Below are 10,642 nucleotides of genomic sequence, written 5' to 3'. Positions count from 1 at the left end.
ACAAAACTATACGTTCTCCAAGCTTCCAATGATGTAAAAAATTAGGTAGTACCATCTGAAACTGCTGCTTTTGAAGGTCAAAAATCAGTCAAATATATATATATATATATATATATATATATATATATATATATATATATATATATATATATATATATATATATATATATATAAAGTTCCAGGGAGGCACAACCAAAGGCTTATGATGAAATTTTCCATCCCAAATAGGCATCAACAGGGCTAGGAAAGGTCTTAATTTCCTTACAAACAGTGTAGCTGCTGTCCTGAGTTATCCCATCTGTGTACACCAAACCTTGTCTGACAGGGCAGTGTTTGAGTCCAGAAGGTACAATAGCAGCCATTCAGATTTTGGCAGGTGTATTTCAAACTGCAAACTCAGCTCCACAAAAAAATGGCAGTCTGTTCCGCAGATGTGAACATTTTTGACAAGAACCCTGAGTCTCCCCCAAGCTGTGAAATTTAATTGTCCTTTTGGTGTCTTATTAGATGTGAATATAACCTATCTCTCCTTGGAAGAAGGGAGGATCTTTTGGCAATCGAACAGTCAGGAGGTACTTGGGCAGCTCCTGAAATTTACTTATAACATCTCCTGGGTCTGCTTTTCGAGTTATGTATTTTGGAGGTGAGGCCAAGTTCAGTGAATGGCAGGTAAGCAGTTTTTAAAGCTGGAAAAATATTAAATGAAAGAACTTTATACTCAGATGACAGGAACAGAGAGGCAATCAAACACGCACAGGGCAGCATTTTGAAGTCCTAAGGCCCGTTAATTTGGTCCTTATTTTATAAACCTGACTATCTGAGAATGCACAAAAAGGACGAATTTCGTTCTACAACATTTACCAGATGGGAGGATTGTGGATCTATGACTATGGGTGTGGTGGTGGGAAGTGACTCAACTACCTATCTAATCCAGCTCAAACGACAGGTGAGGAGGGGCAGAGATCTCTGAAGCTGGCAGCTGGTCATGCTTTAAATTTTCTTGTGCAAAGACAGAAAAAACAGACTGCAGCCTGCTCTCATAGGGGCTTCACAGATTTTTTAAAGAAATAAGTGTCATGTGTGTTAAATTTGAGAAAGTGATTCTAACTCGATCCAATATTAGAGTAAACATACTTTTATTTTCTCGTAATGAGGGTATGCTGGGAAATGAAAAGGATATCATGCTTAAAGTGGTGAAACTACCCACTAAGGGGGGGGAAAAGTGTGAAATGGAAGAATAGTGGACAGATAATAAACAACATGGCATCCCAGAAAAGTGACCCCTCCATACACAAAAGAAACAAAGACAGACGGCTTTGTAAAATCAGGTCTTCAGTGACCTCTTGGGAAGATGTAGGGAGAGTTCCAGTACTAAGGGTTTTCCAGCCTCTTCTACACTTAATTTTGAATGGCATAATCCTGAACACCAACCTCTTTCTTCCCTACAGAAAAACAACAGTGATGCATTGGGCTAGAGGAAAACTGACTCCAGAAGATGAAGAAGTCTTAAGAAGTCACAGTTCTACTGTGTATTGAACTTTTATTTTATTTTATTAAACTAAACAGATATCTTTCTTTCTTTGTTTCTGCTTTGGAATATTTTCCTCCCCTGTTTAAAAATTTGAAGTAAGGAGACCTAAACTTCAACTTGTCTTCTCTCACTGTTGATTGAGCTCCTGGATAACCAGCACCTGATTCATCACTGGTGATACCATAGACCACCTACAGACAAAGTCTGAGAATTATGAAAACACTGCCAATGATCAAGGCTTCATGTCAAGGAACTAACCCCAGTCTCCCATATACTTCCAGCCATTTCCCATCTTCATTTGCCATTTGTAGTAGGAAGACAAGATGTTTAATTCCATAAGTGTTAGAAAAAGAAGTTGGATAAATCCTCGCAAGAAAAACCTGAAATTCAGGCCAGACTTGTTGAAGGTTTTGTTTTGTTTTGCTGTGTGAGGTTCATGAACTTTTTGGTGATTAGAGGACTTTTTCAAAGCCAGCGTGGGCCAACACAAGGCTTAGAATGAAATCAAGCAAAGGGCTAAGATTTTAAAGAGCTGCAATTTGAAATCAAGAGGAACCCAAGAGTTTCCACAGCATTAGTTCCGGTTGGGGGTGGATGGAAACAACTTTCAATGTTGACACTTGAGAAAAGACGCATGGGGTGGACACTCATATGAATCAACCGCCCTACGAATGTTTATACAACCAGGGTTTATTGATGAAGTGGGTCTCCGTAAGTGTCCCCAGTCCCACAACCCTCTTTGCACTAATATTTACATGGCCATGGCAAGAAACTGTGAAGGCAAGCTGTGAATGAGACAAGTGACATCTGTACAGCTTCCTGAGACTGTGGATGACGAGGCCTAGCTGGCCTGCCATTCACGTCCCTCCTGACCAGCTCATGACATGTTAATAAAGTTATACGATTCTCCATAAAATGCCCATTTTTCAGATGCTTCTTATACCATTTCTGAAGACTAATTTCATGAAATGGCTCTGCCCCATTAAGGCCTCTTTTGGCTCTGCGCCAAAGAGAATGAGATGACAAGAAGGTATAAGACTATCAACACCTCAATTTCATACAATTCCCCATCCGTGAAATGTTCCCCTCCTCAAGTGACATGGAGTGCTCAGGTCTAATTAGTGCCTTGGTTCAGTTAATCAAGAGATAAATACATATTTGATATGAGTACCTTTGAAGATTTTCTGCAATTACTCTGTCTTGGAGAACCTGCATGTCATTTGCCAAATTCACCTTCTTCAGATGACGGTGGGTGGCCGTTGGCACCTACAATGGAGAAAAGCAAACTGCCATCAGTTGCGTTTTATCAGTGATTTATCTCTCAGATGTTGCCCTTTCATAATTTCAAAGGATGACATCATTAGGAATAATATTCCCTAAATATTCATCTAGACTGATTTTCTTATGATCACTCTCAAGAGACCTTGAAGCATTATGGGTAATTCAGTCCTTCTGTAGAAGTTTCCATTTAACTTTTCATCAACGGAAAGACTTTCCATTAGATTCATTTCATATTATTTATTCTTTGACTGGATTTCATAAAACCAGTGAAGAAGAGTTTCTTTTCAAAAGTTTACAAAATGTTTCAAGTTTAAAAGTTAAGTGATGTTTCATTTTAGGTTATGAGATCTATTTTAAAGGACAATGTGCTGAATCTTAAAATCTTCGAAAGTTCCTGTAAGCTATTTTATTTGACTAGTGGCAAAGCAAGCATTTACAAGCAGTTAAATTTGTTTCTATTTTGCACTTGTGACAGTTGAAAAATGTGACTAAAATCATTTTAGATGCTTTGAACAAGAGAAAACACCTGTTTTAATGCATTAAGCATTTGATAAAGCAATCTTGCTGCCACGAATAACATTTTAACATAGACATGCTATATATAAGTATGGATATGAAACATAACACGTAAGAGGACATATAAAATGTATTTTATTATAAGGAAATACAAGATATAACAATAGGAAAATGACAAACACTAACAACTCAAAATTTCCTTTACATTTAAAAAGTATTTCTCTTGCCCATGTAAATATGAAGCATTTCATTTGGAGCCTTTTCCCCTCTTCCCTGATGAATACAGCTGTATGTTGGTATCCACAGAGGGGAATCTCAGAGGTAATGGGTGGAGAGTATTTCCCTCAATACAATAGACCTGGAATCTCTTCTTGTTCTGAAATGGCCCTGATGATTCAGGGTAAATGTGGGCAGTCTGAGGTCCTTCCCTCTGTTCTAGAAGCTTTGCTCTTACTGGGAGATTGCTGCAGCAGAACCTCCTGGAGCTGGCCTGTTGCTGCAGGCCTCTGTCTTCCTCCCACATCACCCTTCTATCTCTTTCCATTCCCAGCAGATCCACCCATTTACGCCACCCTCTGTAATCGGCATGCCCAACCCACGTGGCCTTTGATCACACCCCTGTGCTCCTCTCGGGGGAATTGATGAGTTCTAGGAGAACTTTCATTTTCTCCATGTCCATGTCTCTGATAATGCTACACATTATTATAAGCATCACGTAGCTGTCCACTTTTTTTTTCTTTTAATTATTTTTTATTATGAAATACACATTTTTTAGAATTAGTTTCAGCTGTACAACACAGTGCAATAGTTATATTTTTTACCCCTCGAAGTGACAACCCCCCTTCCCCAATCTGCTGCCCCACTTCCCCCCAATATCATACATATCTATTACAATTCCCTTGACTCCACTCCCATACTATACTCCACGTGCCATGACTATATATATATATATATATATATATATGTATATATATATATATTCACTTATAGTTGACATACAATATTATACAACATCAGCTTCAGGTGAGCTGTCTACTTTTTAACATGTCCCAGAAGGATATATAAATGTTTATATTTATGGTTAGGCATGGTATCTCATGATCTCCTGAAGTACAAGTTTACATTTGAGTGTGAGGCTATACACATCTGACTGTGGTCAGGCTGGCACAGCCCAATGTTAAAATAACAGCGCCCTTTCTGCAATTATCCTGAATCTTCTACAGGTAGCAGTGGACCCTAGATTTAGATGCCTGAATTCCAGGCCACAGCATTCATTGGCTACGTGACCTTGAACAAGTTACTTAATTTCTCTGTGCCTCAGTAACCTCCCCTGAAAACTGGCGATTAAAAATAATACCGACCCCACAGGGTCAATGTGAGGTTCATGTGCAAACTAAACATTGGCAATCATTATTACTTGGGTTGGGGTTTTTTTTTAGCCAGTAGTAAATATACAACTTTCCTTGCAGTGGTAATTTCCAATCAAAAGAGATTTTCATGGAATGAGATCAGAGTTTTCATAAATCTTATAAACAGAGACTTTGATTTGTCATCATTAAAATGATAATGGATGGGAGGATAATATAATAATTTAATTGCGATAGGCTATTGATGAAAGAACAGAGGCAGCCTAAATACCTGCTCGATAGGTGTATACTTGTAAGAGTCAAATTCTTCCTACTGTGCTGTAAGGTTTTGCCAGAATAGAGTAAGGTGACAGGATGACTGAGCCATCAGTTCCCAGCTCCATAATCTCAGCCCCTTTCTTCCTTTATATGGGCCAACTTGTGACAATTCATTATAAAGAGGCATAGCAATAAACGTGCAATAGAAATTTTTCATTAAAATTTTTAAAATATAATTTCATCAAGGAACACTGGCTTAAAACAAATTTATTGTTTAATTTCAGCAAAACATCATCTAACAAATAAAATTAATATTATTAAATGGAGTGTCATTGGTTTATGGTTTTGTTTATATTTAATTAGCAATTGATTTTAGATTTTCAATAAAATAAATATAATGATATTATGGTAGATTTGTCGCTATGTAAATATAACTCAAGTCATTTATACCTAGGTTTTGGGGGTACTTATTTCAGTCACAGTTTAGTAGATAATAATGTAAGTCAGCACTGGGGGCTCCCTGGTCCATTGGTCGGGGTCCAGTGCTGCTGGGGAACAGCCAGCAGTCAGCCTGGCTTCCTCGGGGTCCCACCCATGACATTCTCTCTAGCTTTGTTTCTGCTGTTCTTCACCTAGAAAAGCCCCCAGTTATTCCGTCAACATCTTCAAATTCTAAGCACCCTGCTGGGATCAGGGGAATTTCCATTTCCTGACAACCCCAATTCCATCCATCTCTCTCACTAGAACGCCTACAAAACTTCAAATCTGTGCCACTCAACGTCACACTTCGTTATATAGTCTCCACTGCCTGTCACTGCTGCCTGCACGGGGAAGGTAGGTCTCAGCTCTCTGGGCAGGTCTTAGGATTCCTCCACGTGAGGGTTGTACGTTGGTCGGACTCTGTCTACATCTTAAACTCTCATTATAACGTCCCGCTCCTGCTGTGACCACCATTCACCGACTGGGCATCGCAATCTAGTCAGGACCTGAAGCACATCGTGGTCCTTGGTTTGTTCTGGAGTCATATTCAAGTTTGGCCCAAAATACGTAATCTGAGACCCTGGATGCAAGATTCCTGAAGCAAGGATAAATGGTTGGCCTGTAGTCCTGAAGCTGGGCCATACAAACTTGAATGGATCAGGGGACCACTGGCCTAGTTCTGGGTCAATTTATCCTTTCTTTTTCTTAAGCCAGACCTATGATAATTTCTGTAAGCAATGACTCAGCATAAGACTCAGAAGTGTGTGTGTGTGTGTGTGTGTGCGTGTGTGTGTGTTTGGGGGAGAGGGAGGGAGGGAGGGAGGGAGGGAGAGAGAGAGAGAGACAGAGAGATCATAGAAGTCCCAGTTTTTCTATTGCTAAAATAGAATATAAGATTGGAAGCCCTCCCAAATCCCTCCTGCTCTAAAATTCTATAACATGTTGGCACGTAGGTCCATTAATTTGACATTAACATCCACAAATAAGTGTGGGTGTACGCCAGCATTTCACCTGCTGGTAATATAGCGGAAAGTTAAGCTTGACGGTTTAAGAGCTGCACTTTAAAAGTTTGGTTTGGCGCCTCTCTCTGTATTAGTGTTGCTGCACTTCGCACTTGCAAATCCATGCTATAAAGCAAGCAGACACTGAACTTCACTCTCTTGGCATTCTCAGCTGCTCAGAAACTGAGCTGCATTTCCTGGCTCTCCAACTTCATAAACTCATCAGATTTTGCTGCAGAGCAATGTCACTAACATAACAGTCCTCAGTGGAAAACACTAGCACCATTCAGAGCGAAATGCTGAACCAGGAACTGATATTTTTAAACTGTGAATTGGAGGCATTTTTCTGTACTGTACACATATATACATTAAGATAGATATGTATGGTAAAAAGTTTATGTTTCTTAGGCTGTTGTCCTTCAATTGTCTCTTAAAAGTGGCTTTATTCTTGTTGTGTCCTTGAGCCCTTTGCCTGGGAAAGTAAGAACCAGTTCCAAACTGCTTTTCCCCAAGGAGTTGTTGGAAGGCCCAAAATGTCCTCGTTAGAAAATTTGCACTGAACCACACAAATCTTGCCGTTGTGGATGGCGCATGCGTGTGGGACTCTTACTTCATGCACAATGACATGAGACCAGAAAACACGCGAGCAGGACGCCAAACCCAAGAGAGGCTGGGGAGCATGCAATTTTCCGCGGAGCTCAGAAACAAAGCAAAATGCAGAAGTATTCTGAACTCAGGTGTCTGGGGGATTGCACAGCTGCACCCTATCTACTCTTCAAACACAGCATAGGCGAGCACAGTGGCTCAGGCAGCACCCAGCCTGGCAGAAATCATTATGTCTGCAAACCCCAACATATTGTGACGTTGCAGCACTGGTTTAGGATGCCAAGACTTTCAACCTAGAAGTTGAATGGTCAGCACCATCTATGGAAGCTCGGTATAGTCTTAATGCTTTCAGTTGTACTAATGGGAATGCCCCCAGGATATCGTGCTCTTTTAAATAATAAACTTTCCCATGATGCAAACTCATTTATTCTAAAGTACATATTTGGTGGCTATTTTATACACTGAGATAGTAACAGTTCCTTTCTGGGACTCTTTTTTTTTTTTTTCTCCTAGAGGGAGCATTTTAGAAAAATTAGAAGACTTTTTTATCATTTCAAAAGCCAAAGTTGATTTCTGAAGCTTGGGGAATTTTGAATTGAGCCACCAGAAACCAGATGGAGTTCAGATTATAACCAAATACCATCGTTTTTCCTCCCTTTTTATCCAAATACTAACTTTCTGATGAGTGATGAAACTCTATATTTACAGGTAGAAATAAGGTTCTTAAATCTTTTTAAATGTGGTGATACAGCTTTACCTATCAGAAAGAAATATTATACGACATTTTGAGCCTAGCCATGAAGTCTGGGGCTAAGCCCATTTCGTAATAAGTGGTATTTGCTCTGCTGTGTTTAGGTGGGGTAAGAACTCTGAACTCCAGGAAATCCGATAGAAACTTTGCCATACAAGATTAAGTGCTAAGGGGAGATAGGGTGAAAGGGTATAAGAAAACTAAGGTTATCAAGTAATCAGACCTCAAAGATTTAAAAAGTCACAGCTTCCTGTCTGCTAATCAGATTGTTTTCTATTCATTCTAAATGTTAAAATTCTTCCACTTGTCATTTTTTAAAAATTCGCAAATGTTACCCAACCCTCCTTTCCAATTTTGCACCACTCAAGCATATGGGAAAAACTTCCTGCTCACACGAAGAAGGAAATGGTTGTAAGCTAAGTAATGGTTAAGAAATCACCTCTTTTGTTTTAGTCTTAGAAATCACCTCCTTTCCTCTCGTCTCTCAGTGAGTTCCCCAATTCAAGGGAAGTGAAAAAGCCCATGAAGGAAAGGGCTGCTTCTCGGTGAATACATATTCATTCTTCATAAATGAGTATTCTACTAGCCCAGAGATCTTTTTTCCTAGTCTCTGCTTTCTGAAGGCTCAGAGGAAGTAAAAGTGACTCTTCTGAGGGTATACATAGCTATTGGCAGGACTATCCCAGACAGGGCCTTCCTGTTGAAAAGTTAATGGGAAGATCATCTACTCAACAGCAGGAATACAAGGCAAAAAGCTCAGAGCCCAGTGAGCTCAGATATTGACATTTCTTGGGGGCACTGAACATAATAGGGAGAGCCCAGACTTTGTTTCTCTTTAAACTGTCCAAGAAAAATCTGGCACTTGTGCATATTTTTATAAACGTCTTTTGGTTTTTACTCAGTGTTGCAATCTAACCTCTTACTGACATCTCAACCCAGCATTACCCCAATGAACTCAGTTTTCCTCTGTACACTTGTTCTTCCTCTTCCTTTATGGTTTTCCATGTCAGCTACCCAGTTGTCCAAGCCCGAGCCTAATATTATAGACACTTCTTTTTTCTTTATTCCATTCATTCAGTCCCCAAGATGATGATGTTTTACCTTCTCAATACGTCTGGATCGGTGCCTTATTTTCACTTGTTACCTGACAGTCCTCTTTTAATTGGTCTCCTAATTCATAGTATTGTCACCCTCAGGCCTATGGCATACTGTATTTTTTTTTTTTTAGCTGAGCCATCCTGCCACCTGTTGGCAGCTCAGCGGCAGCTCAGCTCGGGCCGGGCATCGAACCGCTGTTGCTCAGAGCTCAAACTCTTGAGCGAGCTCTTAACCAACTGAGCCACTCGGCCGGCCCCTATGGCATACTGGATGCCACATGATCTAGATAAAAAAAAAAAAATCCCTAAAACATCGATCACATCTACTCTCTACCTTCTCAACCTCCTTCAAAGTCCTCCCTTGGGTGGGCCGAGTGGCTCAGTTGGTTAAGAGTTAGCTTAAGAGTGTGAGCTCTGAGCAACAGGGCCGCCAGTTCGATTCCCACAGGGGCCAGTGAGGTGCGCCACAGCTGAGCTACGCCCATCCGCAACTAAGACTGAACACGGCACCTTGAGCTGAGCTGCCGTGAGCTGCTGATGGGCAGCCCGATGGCTCAGTGGTTAGAGCGTGCACTCTTAGCAACAAGGTTGCCATTTCGACTCCTGCATGGGATGGTGGGTTACAGCCACCCACAACTAAGACTGAACACCGCACCTTGAGCTGAGTGGCCGCAAGCTGCTGACGGGCGGCCGGATGACGACTGGACTTGGAGCTGAGCTAGCTGCGCCCTCCACAACTAAGACTGAAGGACAACAACTTGGCTGTTCCCTTCCCCAATTCCCCAGCACTGTTCCCCATCCCCAATTCCCCAACACTGTTCCCCTTCCCCAATTCCCCAATAAAATCTTAAAAAAAAAAGTCCTCCCTTGTCTCCCCATTGAGTAAAGAGTGACCCTGAAAGTGCCAGGCCTGGGTGAGTTAAGGAGCTTGTGGTAAAATGCTTCCATCATTGATACGGGTCTGCTACAATCAAATGAGAAACATAGCCTATTGAACCAAACAATGTCCTAGCGATGGCGCTGACTTACATTTCAGACCAAGCTTTTTATTTTGATGTGAACCTATAAAACAGACATTTTGTGGATCATGAGCTGGTCCATGCATGTGTTTGAGTTTCACTAGAGTAATAAGTCCAAACACCTCAGCATTAAGCATCAGAACACCCAAGATTGGGCCCCCCTGATGAAATCTCCAGCTCCCCTGGATTCAATACCTAGAGCACCAGTTCCTGCCCCCCAGGCTGTCTCACACCTGCTCTCCAAAGCTCTTCCCTTCTGGAAAGTCCTTCCATACGCCTGCTGATCCTTTCAAAGGCATGCAATCAACCTCACCTTTGTAAAAGTTCCTTTGACTTTCACCAGGAGAGATAATTCCCCTCTGGCCTCAATTCTTTCACTTAATTTTGAACACACTTCTATTTTTGCAGGTATTAAACTGTTAAGAAAATTATCTGTTGATTTGGTCTGTCTCTTCAGACTATGAACTCTTTCAGGGCAGGGTATTAATCTTATTCACCTTTGAATAACTAGCGTTTAGCATAGCATGCAATACATAGTAAGTAGATGCTCAGTAAATGAAGGAATTGAATAAAAAATGGAAAACCCTAACATTGACTGAAACACTGCTGTGTTTCAGACACTGTGCTATTTATTTTACACATATTCTTTCCTTTTAGTCTTTTCAACAATCCTCTCCTTGGGGTAAACAGTGTTAGTTTTATTTTATAAATGTGAAATCTGAGGCTAAAAATCTT

General features: G+C 40.7%; 1 protein-coding gene across 3 annotated transcripts in view; it reads right to left on the bottom strand.

The window, feature by feature from the left end:
* Positions 1 to 10,642, bottom strand: part of SULF1 (sulfatase 1) — a 159,095-nt gene that overhangs the window by 120,302 nt on the left and 28,151 nt on the right. For all 3 annotated transcript variants that reach the window (XM_019627013.1, XM_019627016.1, XM_019627012.1), the window contains one exon: positions 2,703 to 2,797. The gene's annotated coding sequence lies outside the window, so the exon portion shown is untranslated. The remainder of the gene's footprint in view (positions 1 to 2,702; positions 2,798 to 10,642) is intronic.

This window comes from Hipposideros armiger, unplaced genomic scaffold, assembly GCF_001890085.2.
Source record: "Hipposideros armiger isolate ML-2016 unplaced genomic scaffold, ASM189008v1 scaffold_698, whole genome shotgun sequence".
In the NCBI taxonomy this organism is placed as follows: Eukaryota; Metazoa; Chordata; class Mammalia; order Chiroptera; family Hipposideridae; genus Hipposideros; species Hipposideros armiger.
Note: the sequence above shows the minus strand (reverse complement) of the source record. Positions and strands in the feature narration are given on the sequence as shown.